The sequence below is a fragment of the Zalophus californianus genome, chromosome 7 (genome assembly GCF_009762305.2).
Source record: "Zalophus californianus isolate mZalCal1 chromosome 7, mZalCal1.pri.v2, whole genome shotgun sequence".
NCBI lineage: Eukaryota > Metazoa > Chordata > Mammalia > Carnivora > Otariidae > Zalophus > Zalophus californianus.
The window spans coordinates 6602108-6623539 of NC_045601.1; the positions used below are offsets into that span (position 1 = coordinate 6602108).

A 21432-nucleotide genomic window follows, 5' to 3' on the forward strand; every position below is an offset into this window, starting at 1 on the left:
AAATGAGATTGGAGTATTTGCATTAAACTATCCTAATTGAATAAATATGAAAAAAAAGAGGAAACCAGAATATTATTTTATGACTAAGCAAATATCCATGCTAATTAGCACTCACCGTTCTGTCTCATGCATGCAAGTAAAGAAGGTCAAGGAGGGGAGGCTGCTCCAGCACCAGAAGACATAATTTGATAAAGTTTCACTAGAGAATTGACTTGTCTTCCACATGGTTTACAATATAGATCCTTAGCTGGTTGGTCAGTGTTTTCTTCTAAAGGAAGCTATTTTTATCCACATCCTTACAACAGATAGGTACCTTAGTATTTTATAAAAGATGACAGGAAAATTACATTACCAAAAAAAAAAAAAAAAAGGCAGAAGCAGGGAGGTATGCAATAGGATAGTTTATTGGGGGAAAATAGACTAATATCAAAATAGAAAGAACAGAAGCAGAAATAATGAATTTGCCTGCATCAGTCTCTTCTTTCATGACCTCATCATGCCAGAGATACCGATCAATTTCACTACGAGCAATAAATATTAAAATGAAATTTTTGATTGTCTTATCAAAAGCTTCCTGACATCAATTGTTTTCACAATTTTTTTCCCCTGCAAGCATTGAATACCTCTTCATCAATCTTTTACCCAACCAATCTTGTTCCAATTTCTTTCTTCCCACAGAAAGCTCTTTTTTTTCCCCCTTCTATTTTTGACTTTTCTTTCTTAGCAGAGGTGCATGAATATTATTTTACACTCCACTGTGGCTGCATCTCCATTGGTCAGGAAATAAAAAGGGAGATCTGAAGGATGTGTGGTGACCCTGCAGGGCTGCAAACAACAGAGCCCTGTGTAATGATTCCTCGGCTCCAGGTAGCAGTGGTCGACAAGAAGGCTGTGTGTGGCCCTGCACAAATGAGTCTGTGTCCTTTCTTGTTATAACCCATCCAGCTCAGGGCAGGCATTTCCAGGAGGGGGGAGTTTTTAAAGAACTTTTAATTCTTAAATGTCATCTATGCACAATTCCCAGCTTGACAAGTATTTCAAAATGTTCCAAAAGCAAATGTTAGGGTCATCATTCTTGTCTGTATAACCCCCTTGATCTCATAATCCATTAACAATACGTTTTTATACCTTAAAAGCCAAAGGAACAAGGACGTCCATTTTCATAATCATCTTCTATTATTACTAATGGAGACACAGGCCATGAATAATATCAGATGTTGTTCACCACGGGGTTTATTTGGAAATTATTCATTGTTTGCTTTAATGTTTGTGTTGCTTTCTAGATTTTTCTGTTAAGGTCATGTCTCCATCATTTAGGATACATTTCCATGCAGTAGAGCATAATTTGTCTTGACATGTCAGCAACCATTTTTTTCTTTAACATTTCCTATAGTGCAAGATTCAGTATTTTCTTCCAAAATTCAGTTCAGGGCTTGCCTTTTCTGTGGCATCTTCCACTGAGACACCCAGTTTCATTTTTTCCTTACACATATGTTTGTAACACTTAATTGGGTCCTTCATTATATCTAGTTGGTTTGTTGTTTGCTACCTGATGTTTCACAATGTCAGCTAACTGGCTAAAGGTGACCTGTAGTTGGGTTCATAGTAGTGCACACATAGTTTTAACAATAAAAATCTTGAATTAGGTGCCAACATTTGAAAACTGGTTGATTACATTAAAAAAAAAAAAAACCCAAACAAACTCGCACGCACACCTGGGTTTCCAGTTTCACTTGAGTCAAACAACAGGATCTGGCAAGATTGGATGCTCATTTCTGGAGGCAGCAGTCGGCTGGAATTGAGGTTTCTGTGTCCCTGGATGGACGGCAGGGTTGGCAGGTCACCAGGGTCCCTCCAGGAAATGTATTTTATTTAACTTTTCTTCCCAGGCCTGTAGGCATTTGAGATCATGGTCTGATTATATAATATATATTATGTATACATATATAATATAAATAAAATAATATCTATACACATATATTAAGTTTTGTTTACTTAACTAGATTGTAAATTCCTTGAAGTCAAAGTTTATTTTATCACTTTTCTCTATCTTTGTACTACCAGACACAAAGTAGTTGTTCAATAAATTAGTATGTTAAAATACATCTATTGTGTATAGCTGGGAACAGACTGAACTTCTTGAAGCAATGGGGTAAACAATCTCCAAACAGTTCACACAAATTAAATGATTAATCTTCACAACTCCTTTTTGAGATTCACAAGGGATATACAGTATAGGGATTAATTTATGGTGTGTAAAGAATAACATTTAATGAAACTATTCCCAACTGAACATTCAGGGAAGATTTAGATACACAAAAAGTAATTACCCATATTGAAAATTGCCCTACAGGGGTTAGCAGGAGCCAATCCTTTACTAGGAAGTGCCATGACCTCTCCAGAGAGGGGAGTCTGGTCTCCCTCCAGCCCTGCAGCCTTCTAGAACCATCTTTTATTGAAAGCGAGCATTTCCAAACCACCTGAGTGCCTTGGCCAGCATCATTCACCAGTTTACAGATTTTATAGTTATGTAGACTAGGGTTCACTAGAATAACCTGTCTAAGAATTCTTTTTCTGGGGACACCTGGGTGTCTCAGTCGGTTAAGCGGCTGCCTTCGGCTCAGGTCATGATCCCAGGGTCCTGGGATCGAGTCCCGCATCGGGCTCCTTGCTCAGCAGGGAGCCTGCTTCTCCCTCTGCCTGCAGCTTTCCCTGCTTGTGCTCTCGCTCACTCTCTCTAGCCTCTGCTCTCTCTCTCTCTCTCTCTCTCTCTAGCAAATAAATAAATAAAATCTTAAAAAAAATTATTTTTCTGCCTCTGTATTTAGTTTTATAAGAATATTTCAAATATACCACTACTAAGGTGGTGGTATTTTCCATACATTAAGAGAAAAACTAATAAAAATAACCCACTTGTTTAAGAATGTCTTAGAAAAATTGGTCCTTATCTATTTAAGTTTCTTTTTAAAATTTCCATTGTGAACTATTTAAGGATTTAAGCAAGAAACGATACAATATTGATGTATAAACATATAGAAGTAAATACACATATAAAATATGATTTTGGCTGTATACACAAACACAAAATAATGGTTATTCAGCAATCAGATATAAGCATGACCTGGATAATTTAGAAGTAAATAAAATACTCAGAGCCAACAACACTGATTTCATAAAACCTGATCAGGAAAATAATACCACAGATTTTTTTCCTCATGGGGGAGTGTCACATACTCATAATTTTCTTAAATTTAGTTTATATAAAATTCTGGTGAATATGGCTTTTGGACCTATGATCCAAAACCACTTGGAAATAAGGGAGAAGCTTGCTTGAGGCTTGTACCTCCAACCCAGCAAGAAGTGAAAACAGCTAGACATTGAGGAAGGCCAGAAGCATTATATTAAACAGATACTAATTATCACAAAGAAAAGAAATGATGAACATGTATGTAAGAAAAAATATAAGTAGAAAGGGGAAGTCAAATCACAAAGAAGTCACCCTACCCTGTGTCTTTCTGAATGTGGCCTCTCCGTCATCATTATATTAGCTTTCCATGTTCTGATTCACACAGAACTCACAAATCGCGCTAACTTTCAATGCATGAAGTGCTCGGCATCTCTTTACATCGAGATGCAGGGAAACAGAGACAGAACGAGAGAAAGAGGGAGAGAGAATCAAGTTCTAGATACAGATTTTGTGATTATTAGTACTCTATCAAGTTTAAAAACAACTTTTTCTAATAACCATATTTAGCCACATTAAGAAAAAAATGAGACCTTTTTATACCAGGCAAATGGTCGTGAACTAAGAGGGAAAAGTTCAGGATAGTAAAGTCTCTATTTCTATACCGTGTACTGCAGGCAGGAAAAGACAAACAAACAAAAAAACTACATAAATGAAAGATGGAAACTGACTTTAGGCTGGTTATGAGTCTTGCTAAAACAATAGGGCATCAAAGCCACATAAGAAATCACCTTAAATCACTTACACACCAAGAAGCCAACAAAATTTAAAGGTGGGGAAAAAGACCAGTTCAAACTGGACTACGGTCAAATACTATGTGTATAGAAAATTTGGATTACCTCTCTCTCTCTCTCTCTCTCTCTCTCTCACTTTCTCTCTTCAGTGAAGTAATGTCATTCATTTGAAATACAGTTGGGATTGTTACAGTTTGCTTTCAGTTACAAAATTTTCCCACCTTCCCCTCGTTTATTTTTTATTTTTGGAGTATGTGGAACATTAACGTAGTTCCAAAAGCAAAATCCATTATAAAAGGTACCCTGAGGAAACGGTCACCCACTCCTTCTGCCTCGACCACTTTGTTCAATCAGCTCCATGTTTCTGACCCATCTGTCCCTTTTGAGTTTGCTTTGCAAAGATGAGCAGAGATGTGTGCTTCCTTATTTCCTTTCTTCCTTAAGCAAAAGAGAACTAGCTGTTGATGTGCACTTTGTTACTTTTTAGATGGTATCTCACTCACATTGTCTATAGAGACCATTTATAAAATAGAGATCAATATTGACCAGTATCGGTTCATATTGTTCATAGAGATCTTCCTCACTTATTTTTATAGCTGCATAATACTCCATTGGGCATATTTATTGTACTTAACCTACTATCTATGGAAAAGATCACTTTTAATCCCCCTCATCCTACTGTTCTTCATATACCTTGTAGGTACTTAGTACATGTTTGTGAATTAATGAGTTAACAAACAGGAAGCTGTTTTAGGTAAATCTTGCAGGAGATGTGGACTTTGGATTGATAGAGAGGAAGCAGATGAGTTTTAAGGGGAATCATGCTGAGCAGAGGTGCACAAAGGAGAAGACTGACCTGCCTGAAATGAAAATTATATTGCAAATGAGGGGAATAGATTGGCTGTCTCAGGTGGGGCCAGAATTAAGGTTCTTTGAAAACTGGTTACATTCCACTTAAAATTTACAATGTACAGTGTTATATTTCATTAAAATTTAAGTTTCAATGGCATGAATAAGGATGGTTGGGAAAAAGTATATTTGGGCATAGTCATAGAACTTAACCATAGAAGGTATAAATGCTGCTAGATTTTCTGTGTTATTAGCTATTTTTATAAAAATTTTGCATATATACATATATATTGTATCAAAACAAATGGAACTGAATTACCTTTCAAAATATGTGTAACTGTTTTTATGTACTTTTGACAGTTTGATCATGTTTCCAAAAGATACCCATTTATTTTCTCTAGGAAGTGCGTGTGTGTGTGTATGTGTGTGTGTGTGTGTGTATTCAGGACATCGGCCTTCAACATTATGATTATGTTCAATGAGGTTGGCAAAAGGGCATGAAACTAACTTTTTGGTGAGTTGTTAATGATGAACTAATTGAATGAGGAATTATCGATAGTTTGGCCATGATGAATGAATTAGAGGTAGAAATCAAGTAATATTTTCTGTTGTACAACAAATTACCCCAACTTAGGGGCTTACAACACCTATTTATGATTTCATAGTTTTCATGGCTCAGAAGTCTTGGCACAACAAATTTGTTCTGTGTTCTTGATCTCATAACGTTGACGTCAAGGTGTTGGCCAGGGCTGTGGCCTCATCTGGAGCTGGGGGTCCAATCTCCAAGCTCAGGTGGCTAAGCAGAATTCACTTCCTTGCAGTTGTAGGGTTAACGACCCCATTTCCTTGCTGGCTACCAGCCAGGGGCCACTTTTGCCCCTAAAGGCTACCTGCATTCAGGGACACATGGCTCCTTTCATATTCAGAGCCAGCAATGGAGAGTCTGTTTCTTGTGGAATCCGTCTCATGCTTCAAATCTTTTAAACCAGGAAGAACTTCATCTCTTTCAAGGGCTCACTTTGTTAGGTCTGGACTAACCTGGTTATGTTATTAACACTTTCTTACAGTTAACATCTAATCTAATCAGGGAAGTTATATACCGTCATATTGGTAGATGTGTTCTGCACTCAGTAAAAGAGGATTGAATAGCATGTGGGTCACTGCTGGAGCATCTTAGAATCCCACCAACACACCAGGGTACAGAGATAACGGGCAGTTACTGTATTCATGCAGGTTTGGGGCTATGAAGGCCTTGATTCAGGTGGTAGGTTAAAAGGAGGAAAGGAATAGATGCAAATATATTTTTAAATGTATTTAAATGATACTTGCTGATTGGCCTGAGAATGAAAATAGGTGTAAAACACTCAAAGGTAGTTCAAAGCAAATCAAGGCATTGATTGAGGCAAAGATATGAGAAAAGAAAATGTTTGACTAAGAGGACAAATAAGTTTGGCTTGAGACAAGTTGAGTCTAAGTTAATGGGGCAGCAGGAAGAGAATATTCACAAGCAGTTGTAGATGAACGTATTACTATAGCGTAAGTAAGGGCCCTGGCCTGGAGAAACATATGTGGCCTTCATCACTTTAGAGGTATAGTTGAGGCTTTGAGAATAAATATGCTTTTCCAGGAAAATGGCTTATATATCTGTTATGGACTGAATTGTGTTCCCTCAAAATTCATTTCTTGAAGCCCTAACCCCCAATATGCCCATTTATAGGGTCCTAACTGAGCCAAGCAAGGAGAGGCCTCTGGAGAAACTAGCCCTGTTAGCACTTTGAGTTTGGTCTCCAGTCTCCAGAGCCGTGAGAAAATAAATGTCTGTTGTTCAAGCTGCTTGGTCTGTGGCATTTTATCATGGCTGCCTGAACTGATTCTTACGAAGCCCAAATGCAGTTTGCAAGAAGAGATGCAATTTTAGGAGGCAGGGTTAGACAGAGCGGGTGAAAAGCAACCAGGAGTCTAAGAACACTGAGTGTGCATTGTGTACATGAAAGGGACCAGTAACCAAAACTGAGTCTGCCACCCAGCTTTACTCTTCAGGGGATGGCGCCCTCTCCCTTTGGCCTCTTGAGCTCTCAGAGCCCTAGATCTGGAAAGCACGGGCTGCTAGTGTGCCTCTCCCTGGCTATTGGCAGGTTTAAATACATTTCTGTATTTCTGTGGCTATAGTGATGTTGATATATGTGTAGACAACTAAAAACGTTTTCCTAAGCTATCAAGCAGAAGACAAATGCATGTTATTATCAGTGGCCTCTGGAATTATCAAACTGGGGGGTTCTAATATCATCCCTAGAAGCGATTCTGTTTCTTTTCTGCTTCTATGTGGCAGCTCTCACTTTTCCTGCCGTCTGGATATGATCACACATGTCCGGCCATTCATTTTATTATGTTAATGTGAAGGGTGAAACGTAGGTAGTTATGGCCATTAGGATTGTGTCTACAGTGAGATGAAGCAGAGTCCAAGGCTCGAACCCAGGCACGGATTCGAGACTGTATGTACACAGCTGCTCTTGGTTCTTGACTTTTCCCCGAGTGCCTGAGCGGGGCTTCCGTTACCGTTATGGAAGTGAGGTGGTGGTCTGTGTTTAGTTTGTTCTGGACCTCCTCTCTTAAAGATGTATGTGGAAAACTTGAGAAATACTCAGGTGAAAGATTGAAGCAGTCAAATAAGGAAAGAAAAAGCCAGAAGAAAGCTGAATTGCATCTTTTGGTCTGCATCACGGAGAGCTAAAATGGGCTTTTTGCATGATCTTCACTCTTAGGGATCTAGATTAGCTCTAAAAAATACTTAACTGACATCATGAATTGGAGTGGATGACTGCCAAATCCTTTTCTCTGTTCGCCTTTAAGAATATGACAGCTTTTTACATCTTTGGAATGGTTTATCTTCTGATAGAATGGGAGTGTGTGTTGTTTTTTTAAAGGAGGAAAACCACTGTGCTCAGAAATAATTTTTTTTTTTAACGACTGACATATATTGACTGCAGTAGGCATTCCTATTCATGTTTGCCTTCCAAATTTTGTGAAAGTAATTGTGTATGTATAACACTATTGCATTATCCAGAGAGGATAGTTTCATAAATCATTTCCTGCCTACTGCTGTGTTTCTATAACCCTAGTACACATGCTCAGTTTATTTTTGCTTGAAAATGTCTGTATTATTAAAAAAAAAGGACTAACAGAGAATGTAAGGCAAACATGAACGTTACTCAACACTAAATATATAGAAGAATACCAAGAATCTTTTTTATAAATGCCAAGCGACCTCCACCTCAAATAAATAAAGCTAAAATGAAAAGTTTAGATTTTGTGCATAGAAACATTGATGCAGATTTTTTATTTCACTTTTGCTTTCTCTTCTGGAAAAGAATACATACCAGGCCTTTACTTAGCTATACTTAAATTTGTAATAAACAAGATAAGAGTGTTGGTATTTCTTTTATTTATTTGTTACAGATATCTTTTAAACAAAGAGAGAGAAAATAATACTTTTCTAGCAAAACCACAGTCTTAAGTATTTGCAGGTACACTCAGTTACTTCAGAGTTTAAGCTTTAACAGTTCAGCCTCTTTCTTTCTTGGGTTGAGTCTGATCTCTGGGCTCACTGGAAGAGCTACACCAGTGGAAAAGGTCCCCATGTTGCTGTGAGTCCTGATCTACCCTGAGGTGTTGCCCACCCAGGTGTGTAAGTTGCTTTTCATTGGGTGCCTCAGTCCATAGGTCAGCAGCCTGAGAGGCCCGTTCTCTCGGACCTGCCTCCCGTTCTTCTGGAGGGGAGATGTAGCCTGCCCCAAGCTTTGCCCCTCACCTCCCAGCCCTGACTCTTGTTTTCTTTCTAGGAGTCTAGAGAATCTTCCACAGTTCAGAGCGGTCAAGGGGGTAGGAAAGCCAACCTGCTTGCCAGGTGTTCTTAGCACTCGGTCCCACACCCACACTGCTGCTTTCACCAACTTAAAGGCCAGAATTGTAAGTCTCTTCTGCTGACCCCAGTGGGGGAGGATCCCGAGGTTCAAGGACATAGTTCCTCACAAGGGAGTGGGGGACCATTTCCATGAATACTTCCCACATCATCCTTCTGTTCAGGAAAAATAATCCTGTGACCCTAGTGTGTCAGTTCAGGTTCCGAGAAGCATCCTCCAAAGGGAGGCTGAGGAGGCGTGAGTGAGGGGAGTGTTCACAGAGCCATCTGAAGAACACCAGTGAGGCATGATCAGCTGCTACTGTCATTGGGTCTCCAGAGCTTGGTGAGAAACGGAGCTGTGTGAAGGAGCTGCCCCGGCTGCTCGTCCAGTCAGAACCATGCCAGAACTCGAGATCCCAGAGGAGGGCCAGCAGGGAGGAAGGATGCTCCCAACCTCCCCCAGCCCCTCTCTTCTGTGCCCATTAACCTCCTACTGGTACCTCCCCTTGTCTAAACCCAAATCGAGGTCAGGGGACAGGGAGTCCAGGATGCGGTCCATTGTGTCAGCCTTCCAGGGCACAGAGTGGAACAGAGAAGCTTGACCGATGGATGGGGTGGGGTGGGTGAGTGGATGAAAATGGAGAATAACCAGAGTAGAGAGTATGATTAGAACTCCCACAGGTATACTCCTGATTTCAAGTGCTCTGTTGTCCCCACTGACCTAAGGGTACTAGACAGAATCTGAGGCTCTGTATTTAATGTGAAAGGTGCGGTTTTTAGCTAGAGCTGGAAACACCATGGCAGTAGACGGAAATTAACAAGGCAGGAAGGGAAGAGCCCATGTGGTAATGCTGCCGTATCAATAAATTTATTTTTAAATTGTTTGAGGAAACATATTTGTTGTCTCTCTGTACTATGTGGTTTTTAATTATATATATTTTTCTGAAAATGAACTTAAGAATAAGAGTAATTTTTCCAATTATCCTGCAAAGGGCCAATATGGATTCTTATATCTCATGTTATCACATCTACAGGTCTATTTTCCTATGGCATCGGTAGATACGAGCCTTATAGAAATTTCCTTGTATTGTTACACTATACATATTTCTTAATTCATTTATTCTTTCATATGCCATACCCTGTTCTGAACAGAAGCACTTTCCAAATCTGGTCTTGTTGGATGGTATCTGTTTTTCAGACAGAAGCTCTTTCCAAATTAGGTCTTGTTGGATGGTATCTGTTTTTCCCCCTTGGTGCCAGATGTGAGAAGTATACAAACACAGCTGGATGAATACCCTTGCGCATATGGTTTCGTTGGTACTTTGGTATATTAATATTACTGCCAGGATCCTGTAACGTATGTTGATGTAATTGGCACAATTGAAAGGGACTCAGAGCTATTTTATAACCTATGTATATTTGACAGCAGAGAGTGGCCAATACAAGCATGGCCAACTGCTTATGAGAAGATAAGATGCTAAAAAAAATATTCAGAAACTAGATGACTAACAGAGCCACCTAGTTCCCATTGCAACTGACATAGAGGCTAAGCTGGGGTTATGGAATCTGCATAAAGCCATAAGGATTAATTTGGCTTGGGCTTTTCCTAGCTAACTATTACAGCAGTTAACTCATAGCTTCCCTGGCTGTCAGTTTCTTCTCTGCTGAAAGTATGATTGGACAAGTCCTTTCAGAGGTCTGGAGATGTGCTTTGTTTTCCAGATTAGGTACTTTTAAAAAAGTATGATCGTGCTGGATTTAGAGAGCTGAAGCTGGATGGTAAATAACGCTTTCTGCCTAATTACAGTAAATCCTTAGATAGTTGAAGATGCTCCGGGATGCTTTTCCTTTTCTAGCCAAGAGAATTTAACACTACTTTTCTTAACCTTTTTTATTTTTGTTTTAGTCCTCAAGTTGGAAAAATTTCTAAGATGCGTACATTAATGGCTTTTCTTTCATGCTTAGTGCAGGAGAGATGTTTGCAACTTCAGCATATTTTAATCTCTTTTAAATTAATTCATGTTTGCTTTGTGTCACTGGCACATAATCACTTGGTTGCCAAAAGGATGGATATGTGTATGCAGTGAAGCCAGCTGCAGAGTAGGAAGTAAAGGGCTTCAGCTGCTTCTGTAAGTGTTTCCACAGGGTCCAGAGGAAGGGCGGCTGACAGCCCTGGGACATGTCAGAAATTAGAGTTAAGATTGCAGCAGAAGGCCCTTGTAGCACACAGTGTCCAGGAAGGGGCTGTGTGCTGGCACTGGCTTGGGACACAGCATGAGGAACAGAGCCTGACTCCCTTCTCCTTGAGAAGGGGGCTGCGAACCACTTCCTGGAGGAGTGTGGGCCACTGGCTGGGCTGCAGGGGGCCTGGGGAATGGGAACTGGACACAGGCAAGGATGAGCTGATTCTGTCCTAAAGCCACTGCAGGTCTCAACAGTCTCGCATCTTCCCTACTCCCCACCCCCCCCACATCCTTTGCCTTCTTATGTTCATTTATTCGCCGTCCCCCTGTTTGTTCTTGCTTTGTTTGCTTTTATCTTTTGTTGTTAATGAACAGATCCCAAGTATGAGCTTGTTTTGGTGCTATTTTCTTTCATTCTTCTGAAATTGTAGTTCAGTGGGCTGTATCCTTCTAATTCTCTGTTCTGTCTCATGGCATTGAGAGCATCAGAAAATGACCATATGGTTATCCTCCCCCCATTTATAAAGCCCTTCCCGTACAATAACCTATCACTTCACATCTCCATCTCCTGTCATTCCTGCTCCCCATGGAGCATCTCACCAGGGTGAAAGGAAGGACAAGAAACCATGCCGATGTGGAACCCCTGAACTTCAGAGTCTGACGACTGCTTTGGCAGCCACCTGTGTCGAAGTCAGCATCAACTCCGGGGCAGACACACGTTTTATGTCAGCGTCCCACCTTGCTCCAGGAAAAGTATGGATTCAGTGGGTCTTCCCTCCTGACATGCACAGAGCAGGAGAGGACAAGCAGCAAATGATCTGACTGCCCCTGAGCCCTGCTCCCTGGAGCTGCACAGGGGAGGCTAGCATAACTTTCATGCAGCTGAGGCTGTTGGGGGATTAGCCCATAGCATTAGGCTGCATAGGAAAGGAGCAGCAGTCAGAATGGGTTCCCTGTGGAGGAAGTTGGAAGGTGTCAGTAAATGTGCTCTCAGCTGATGGGGTGCATGATGGGTATGTCACGTACGCCAGACCACAGCCTGCATTCTGCCACGTTGGGCCTTTTGTATGAATATGGACTAAATAATAGCAATTACTCCATTATATCAGAACAGTTGATTAAAAATTTTAAATTCTGTCAAACCCAATACAAATGGTGTGTGTATAATAACTGTTCTGATTCACTATTTTGGCGCTAAGTGTACATCGCCTGTCTCTTCCTCTGGAAACCTTCATCGATGAGCTCTAGGCAGAATGTGCCTTTAGTGCACGTGGTGAACGTGACTTGGAGGAACCCCCCCCCCCCGGCAATGGCTACGTGCACTGGCACTGGCACAGCCCGATATCCGAGGAGCCCCCTCCCCACGATGTCAACGTGCGCACGCACTGGCACAGCCCGATATCTGAGGAGCTCCCCCCCGCGCCGTCGACATGCGCACGCACTGGCACAGTCCCATATCCGAGGAGTACCCCGCCCCCCGATGTCGAGGTGCGCAGGCACTGGCGCAGCCCCATACCGAAGGAGACCCCCTGATGTCGAGGTGCGCACGCACTGGCGCAGCCCCATACTGGAGGAGTCCCCTCGATGTTGACATGTGTACGCACTGGCACAGCCCGATAGTGGGAGACTGCTTGCGTGCCTAGCCTCCTGCAGATGGTGAAGCAAAGCATCTCTTGTTTAAGAAAGTATTTTCGTCTTAATTCAACGATGATTATTTCATTTAGCTGCACGTTGACCCAACCTATATAGGACTGTGTATTAATAAACCCCTCTTTTAAAAATTTAAAAATAGAGACAGAAGTTTTAAGTTAGAAAGTGAGGGCACTACAGTTAGTGACAGAAGAAGGGCGACGACGCAGGTCCACGTGTGTCCTGTGCTTTCCACGTCCCCCTCAGTGAGCCCGCACAAGGGCAGGTGCAGGGGGCATTTTGCTCTTCTCTTCCCACACCTGTTTCCTTCCCTTGCTTTCTTTTCTTACTCCCTTTCTTTGACAGAAATCTTAGTGTAGTGATTATGCTGAGCAAGCACATGTAATCAAATCACGAGGTCGGGTTTCTTTTTGCCAATTGCCCACAAATTTTGTTCAGGTATTAAGCCTTTCCCCCACTTCTGTATAAAATTTCAACAGACTCTCTGATTTTTTTTTTTTTTCCTGTCTTAGGTAAGAGTCAGTCCTGTGGGCACCTGAGGTAGTAAATATGTCTCAGTTTAGTAACCGATATCCAGGCCAAGATTTTAATCAATTCTACAATTTTTATTTTTTGTCCAGTTCAGGCCAGAGGTCGTTCTCTGCCTGACCTTTAGGAAGGGGATGTTATCAGCCTCTGCAACGCGCCCCGCCCCCCCCCCCCCCCCAATTGATCTCCTTTACTCTCTTCAGTGAAACAGCGAGACTTATACTCAGAGGGAATTTGCAGAAGCTGGAAGGGGTCTAGGAGGGAGGAGAGTTGAGGAGTAAGACAGAACTTTGGCCTCGGGCTCTCTGAGCGTGGCAGAAGGTGACAACTTCCCCTTGAGGGCACTTTCATGGGCTTTGAGGAGATTGGAATCTCTGGGCACCTCATTTCTGCATTTGTGCTGGCCCTGTGGATACATCTTTATTCAGGCACGTCGGGTTGCCACTTGGCATCTTACCTACTGATCTTTACTTTGGCTTCTGGCTTCTGGGGTCCCACCACCCTCTAGGTGGTCCTGATGTCTAGGACTTAAGACTGCTCCCTCTGTCTCTCCACCTGGCCCTCATCTGGTCCCCAGAAACAGCATTCCTTGCCTCCCCCAGCCCCTGTGTATGGCGCAAGCCCGGCTGCCACAGCCTGGCGCAGCTCCCTCAGGTGTGAATCGGGCTAGAAGCCCAGCCCCCTGTGTCGCAGCTGTCTGAGTCGTCTCTAAGGAAGGAGAAGTGAGCCCCTCTCCAGGGCAGTGGTTCTCTCCTTCATAAAGCTGTCTTCACAAACCCCCCTTTCCCTTTACTCCAGGTCTCGTTTTATATCTTCGTCCTGGCTGAGTGGTCCAGGAGCTGTTGAAAAGTTTTCATTTCTTTTGTAAATTATGAATATGGAGATCTGAATTTGGAATTCCAAACCTATTTTTTTCTGTATTGCAGGGCCTTCATTTAAACTTCAGGTTTAACCCCCATTCTTTTAATCTGATGAATTAAAATTTTGGCCCTTCGGGGAAATATTCATTCAGATTCAGGGTTCTCTCCTTCCCCCCCCATTTCCTCTGATCAAAGGGCCTCACGTGCTGATCTGACTTCAAGGAGAGAGTCCTCTGTCTCACTGGCTTCTTCTGAGGGGAAGGTGGCCAGACCCAATCTTGTAGGTTTCCTTCCCTGTGTATCCGCTGTTGAAGCTCATGCTTCCAGGCATCTGGTTTGAATATTCTTACCTTTTCCAGCCAGGGCCCCTTGGAGACGCTGGCTGATGCTCAGTCCGTTTGCTCTCTTCTTGCTCCCCTGTCAGCTCCTTTCCTGCATTCTTTGGGTCTCCAGGAGCCTCAGAGCTATGTTCATAGACACTCCATGTGACCACACCTGGAGTGTTGCTGCTGTCCGCTGTTAGAAGGCAGGTGTTCTGAGCCTTGTGTCCTGTGGGAGTTCCCAAAAAGAATCAGGCATTCATTACTATGCTTTCATTTAACCAAACCTACCTGGGTATTTCTGTTGTCTTCTTACCCCATCTCTGTCCCTACCGAGGGGAGTTGGTCCTAGTGGGTATGTGGAAATGGGGCTGCTTCACACCTACTTACTGAGGTTTAAGCTCACACCATATACCCTCCAATTATCTGGCTTGGCTCAGCTGACCCTACTTATCTTCTTAAAGGCTTTGCTCTGATCCTCATTCTTCCCACCTCTGAGGTTTCATGGAATAATTCCATCTGGACAGTTATGGCTGCTGTAGATATCACTGGCATCTCTTAGGAATTCAGAGTCCAATCACTTGACCTTTTCTTTTCCTGGGATTTTGTTTGTGTCCTCCATCCCATCAGAGGCTCTGCCTGGTCTAGTCTTCAAGGTAGAGCACTGCAGGGCATCAAAGGGATAAGAAAGAAAGAAAAATACTATCAAGTAACATTTCAAAATATCCTGTGCCATTACTGCATGGCTTCTTTGAGTAGCTGGAAGTCTGAAAGATGGGTCAGTTGACAAATGACAAAATGGCTAGGATGACGAAATGAATTTTATCTGGAAGTCGCTGCTCACTTATTATAAAATGAGTCATCAGTTTTGCTTGGTATCAGAACATCTTGTTTATCTTCAATTTTTCATTTCTTTACCAAATCCCAATGCCAAACCTTTTCTTTCTCTATAACAAAGATATGCCATTGGAGATTGTTGTCCTCTCATCGAATGACTTCAGAGAAACATAAAAGGCAAACCTCTCTAAGGTAAAAATGAAAAGGAGCTCTCTTAAAGCAGGGTCTTTTATCTTTTTACAGGGCATTCTTCTGTCAGTCTGACTTTCAAAAAACATCTTTCATCTTTGACCCAACGAGTCTCCTTCCCCTGTCTTTCAAACAGGAGATTAAGTGCACAGAAATATGTGGGGCCGTGTTTGTTTCCTAGTGATGTCCTGACGGCCTCTCCCTAAGAGCTGGAGGCTGGGAGCAGTGGGCAGGGGTGGGCATCCGGAGCCCGAGAGTTGGAGAGCTTCATAACTCCTTCCCCACCCCTTTTGTGGTCTGTTCTGTTTGCATCCAGCCCAGCGGAGCTGGTTGGTTCGTGTCGGTGACAAATACCAGTGAGAGGTTTGCTTGGGCGAGTCTGTTTTGCGGACTGGCGCTGGCCATGGCAGATGGAAAATGCTGAAGAACTGGCTAAGAAAGAAGGTTCTGGAAGCTTAATCATGACCATCTTGCATACCTTAAACTGCATTTCCATTTGCAGAGGTCACTGTGACTTTCTGGGCTTAGTTTATCCCATTTCTACCCTTGGATTCGCAGATTCATGTTTCCTGCATCTATGTCTCAGCAAATACTCGGTTGTTCTCTGTGAAATTTAGGGAAATCGTCCATGGCTTGCCTCCTTTCCTTAAGTAGATAAAGTCAGCCTAACATCCCTGAACTTAGTAGAACATATTTCATGTTTAGTTCTATCAACTTTATTTCCACCGGAAGCTTTAAGAATGAGTATTTGAACAGCTCAATAACCAGATTGGTTTCATGTTCATTTTTAGATTTGTCCCAGTCACTTTTGCCATATTCCTGGAAAGTTGCCAATGTCTTTTCGCAGAAACATACAGCCCTTTCACTCTTATTTCCACGTCAAAAAGTTCCCCCATTTCTTTTTTTCTCTTGGATTGTCAGGGCAGAGTTGAAAAACACTGAGGCAGTTTACAAGGAGGAAATTGCCATTAATATTTTAAGTATAGTACTTTTAAATTTTGTTTTAAGAATTAACTTTTCATATTGAAAATGAGATCTGCTTTAGTCTGGAAATGTATGACATTAATATTGTCATAATATTAGTAACTTAATTAAACAATACATGTGAGACATTAAACTTTTGATAAGAAAGAATTACTTGTTAATATTATTATCTCTTAATTCAATATAGTAGGCCATAAAGGCATTATTTGAGAAATCAAATTTAAACTAAGAATATAGTATAATGTTTTAAATCAAGGATTTAAATTATATTCAGAAAGAAGGGATTCTGGTGCTTTGTGTTAGATTGATTTTTAATTTTCACAAAATGATTAACTAGGAAGCCAGTCAACAGTGGAAAACCTGAGTGGCCCTTCTGTTTAATAACCCTATTCAGTGAAGTCTTAATAATCGGATATCTTGTATCAAAGCGAGAAAGCAAACAACTTTATTTGACCCAATCCAGGTTTGTTTAGACATAAGACAATATTTTAGTATGCACAATTACTGCATACATAATCAGAGACAATGATGGCCCATTGATTTGGATTTGAGGAACAAGTGAAAGTCTTAGATTGTTCCTCTGAATACCACATGGCAGGCATTTCAGGTATTCCAGAATCTAGCTAGGACATATGGCACTAATAAAAATATTCACATCCTGCAATTTATCTAATCTGAAAAGAAGCTTTTCTATTTTTCAACTTTCTCTCAAGCTCTAATTTCCAGTCTCAAAGGAGAAAAAACAGATCATCGTCTTCCCACATCCAGGAAGGTCATTGTGTTTCAGTTGAAGGACTTAAGTAAATATGCAGTCACAATTCAGGATTCTTGTTTTCCCTTTATCCTGCCCTCCACCCCCAAGGTTATAAATTGGGAGTCACCTTTGTTTCCTGCTGCAAATAGACATGGAGGGCCTTGCCTGCCCTGTGGGTGAGATGTACAGTCCTTGGGTGCCTTTCTCCTTACTCCGTAGTGGGTGTTATGGGTTGAATTGTTTCTTCCAAAAAAGACATGTTGAAATGCTAACCCTCGGTACCTCAGAATGTGACCTTACTTGCTGACAGAGTCTTTACAGAAGTAATCAGGTTAAAAAGAGGTCATCAGGTTATGCCCTAATTCTTTATGACCTGTGTTCTTATAAAAAGGGATATTTGGGGCGCCTGGGTGGCTCAGTCAGTTAAGTGTCTGCCTCTGGCTCAGGTCATGATCCCGGGGCCCGGTCCTGGCACTGAGCCCCGTGGCGGGCTCCCTGCTCGGCGGAGAGTCTGCTTCTCCATGTCCCTCCTCCACTCCCCTTGCTTGTGCATTCTTGCTGGTTCTCTGTCTCTCTTAAATGAATAAATAAATAAATCTTGAAGGGCAATTTGGACACAGAAACAGACACAGAAGTAGGTTGATGTGGAGGCCCAGCGAGTAGATGGCTGTCTGTGAGCCAAAGAGAGGGGCTGAACAGTCCCTCATGACTCTCAGAAGGATCCAGCCTTGCCTACACTTTGATTGGGGGCTTCTGGTCTCCAGAATGGAGACAACAAATTTCCCTTGATTAAACCACCCAGCATGTGGTACTTGGTTTTGGCAGCCCTAGTAAACTAACATGATGGGAAACCTCTCCTGTGCCGCATCCTACATCCAAGCTTGTAGTAAGCCCTTGTAGACAACAAACTGCTCTCTCCTTCTAGCATGGCCCTGAAAGTGGAAAACATGGGGTTTCACAACAGTACCACTAAAATGAGCTTCAGGAGCCCGTTTTGAAAGTTAAAACAACAACAACAACAACAACAACAAAACGTTGTTTCCTTCATCCTCAGCAGGCTTTGGCCTGCCCCTCAGGTAGCTGATACCTTCAGCAGTGGTGCATAGGTATCTTGAAAATGGCCAGTGCCTCTGGGGAGATAAACACATCAGGTGTTTGTAAACAGTATCATGGGATGAGTATGAGGTTGTCACAGCTTCCACAAGGTTGGCCATAGTTTTGTTGGGTCCTCAGTTAGGGTCTCATGAAGCTGCCATCGGGTCTGCAGCGGCCTCCTCCAAGGCTTGGTCCTCTTCCAAGTTCACGTGGCTAGTGGAACAGTTCCTTTCCTTGTAGCTGTAGAATTCACCATGACTGCTTCTTTAATCCCAGCAAGAGAGTATCACTCTCTCACTTTTAGCCCAGACTTAGAGGCCTTCTTCTGTGGAGCTCACCTATAGGCCTTCTTTTGTAAGTCACGCCCACAGTATAATCTCCCTTTTGCTTAACAAGTCAGCTAATCAGGGACTGTGATTACATCTGAAAAACACCTCCCCCTTTGCACTGTGACATAACCTAATCATGGGAGTGGCCTCCATCATAGTCACTGGTCCTGTTCATACTTGCAGGGAACGGTTATACAGAGTACATAGATCAGGAGTAAGAATCTTGACAGCCATCTTAGAATCCCACATAGCACTGGCATAGTAGTAGAATTTTCCTTCCTATTGGCTATATTTAAAATTAGGTTGAGTGTAGGATGTGGGCTGCACAGTAATTCTGCATAACTAGTTTGGAGAAGAGCCCACCCCATGCAGAGAGGGGAACAGTGAGGGTTAGGCATATTTTCAATGCTTCAATGAATTGGGTTCACATTTGGGTAAAGATTCTAGTTCTACCGTAGGTCCTTGAGCACAGTTCAGAAGAAAGACAAAATCTGAGACATTTTCCCTGGGAAATGTGGTGGAAAATAGGAAGTCAGGGACCTCTGGGCACACCCAAGCATACTAAAATTTGTGCTCCTAGGTTCTACCTGCTATTGGGTTAGGAGCTTCTCTAGTGTTACCAGCCTTTGAAATGATCAGCATGAGTTACCCCAACTTAGCTGCATATCTGTATCAGCCACTTCTCATTCATTTTTCATAACCAATTTCCCTATTTTCTGTTCCTTCATGAAATTCCTATTTATGATAACCAGATATCTAATAGTTTGTTTTATATTTATCCCTTCCAGTTAACACTTTAGAGTTGAGTAGAGGTCTCCTGGAGTAAACACAAAAGAATAATGCTTACGATGGGAATTATAGGAAAATGCCCTTAGATCAGACCTTTTATTATGCTTCAGTTCAGTTGGGCTTGAAATGCAAGCACAAATGTCGTGCTTGCATTTCAAACTCTCTACTAAACAAATAATATCACCTACCTAAATTGTGACTTATCAGAAGAACCACAGCATTTTATAATCATTTTCATGAATGTATACCATTTGCAAAAAAAGAAAAAAAAAGAAAAAGAAAGATAGAAAAAGAAAATTAAAGCATTCTTCTCAAAAATATCTCCCTTATGCACAGTGATTTTTAGCTAAGGAGACATATTGCCTTTACCACAAAGGTACATCAGATTTGTTATATCTCTCGGAGGTTTATGGACATCTCAATCTCTCTGGCTCATCTCCCAGGCCAGAAGCCCTTGTTTACAGCATTCTGTGTCTTATATGTGCTCTGTCATCATTTCTCAGGGTTTCAAAAATCTGGACCATTAGATCAAACAACCTCGAAGACAATTTAGAACAATTTGACAGTTCATCTTGTGTGCATCTAAATTCTACTTTTATAAAACTGCTTTGGTTATAGAATGAACCAAGATTTGGAAGTGTTAATTAGAGTAGATATTTTCACTCATTCTCCATTTATTCAGGCAAGGAGAATAGTAAAAAATGGCTTTAAAACAAGGTAAACCTGGTTTCATATCTGGTTATTTATCTTTGAGTAAATTGTGCATCTTTTTGAGCTTCAGTTTTCTCATCTATGATGCTTATTTCATGAAGTTGTTACGAAGTTACAATGAGAGAATGCAGGTAAAATGCTCAATCTATATAAAAGCTGTCTATTTGGCTATGTTAAAAAACAACAACCCTCACTGCTGCCCAAGAACTGACTTTCCTAACGAATGCCTTATCATGGTCTTTCTGCCGCACTAGATGTTGTCCTAGCAACCACTCAAGCACAATGCCATGCTTATTAAAATGCTCTTCTCACTTTCAGGAGGATCTAGTGATTTGTTTCTGGGAGAAGTTTGCCGTCTTTGCACAGGAATTGAGATAATTTCAAATGATACGTTTTATTGGAGTTAGCATTGCATATATATAATGCCAGTAGACTTAAGATAGTATGCAAATGGGTTCAAAAGGTTGTTGAAGTTTTATGTAGGTAGTATGAAGATGACAAACACATGGTAAGAAACATGGAGGTGAGCTCTTATTTACCATAGCACTGGAAGTTCTAGGCACAGCAATCAGACAACAAAAAGAAATAAAAAGCATACAGATCAGCAAGGAAGAAGTAAAACTTTCACTATTTGCAGATGACATGATACTCTATATAGAAAATCTGAAAGATTCCACCGAAAAACTGCTAGAACCGATACACAGATTCAGTAAAGTCGCAGGATCAGAATCAGTGTACAGAAATGTGTTGCATTTCTATGCACCATTAATGAAACAGCAGAAAGAGAAATAAAGGGATCAGTCTCATTTACAGTTGCACCCAAAACAGTAAGACACCTAGGAATAAACCTACCAAAGAGGTGAAAGACTTATACTCTGAAAACTATAAAACACTGATGAAAAAAACTGAAGATGACACAAAGAAATGAAAAGACATTCCATATTCATGGATTGTAAGAACAAATATTTAAAATGTCTATACTACCCAAAGCAATCTGTACATTTAAGGCAACCCCTATCAAAGTACCAACAGCATTTTCTCACAGAGCTAGAACAGTCCTAAAATTTGTATGGAACCTGAATAGCAAAAGCAACCTTGAAAAAGAGAAGCAAAGCTGGAGGCATCACCATTCTGAACTTCAACTTATATTACAAAGCTGTAGTGATTAAAACAGCATGGTACTGGCACAAAAGTATGCACATAGACATGTGGAACAGAATAGGAAACCCAGAAGTGAACCCACAACTATATATGGTCAATTAATCCTTGACAAAGCAAGAAAGAATGTCCAATGGGGGGAAAAAAAAACTGTCTCTTCAACAAATGGTGCTGAGTAAATTAGACAGCAACATGCAGAAGAATGAAAGTGGATCACTTTCTTACGCCTCCCCCAAAATAAATTCAAAACAGATTAAAGATCTAAATGTGAGGCATGAAACCATAAAAATCCTAGAAGGGAACACAGGCAGTAACCT

General features: G+C 41.4%; 1 protein-coding gene across 1 annotated transcript in view; it reads left to right on the forward strand.

Annotated features, from left to right (window-relative positions):
• PRKN (parkin RBR E3 ubiquitin protein ligase) overlaps positions 1-21432 on the forward strand; it is a 1305872-nt gene that overhangs the window by 382148 nt on the left and 902292 nt on the right.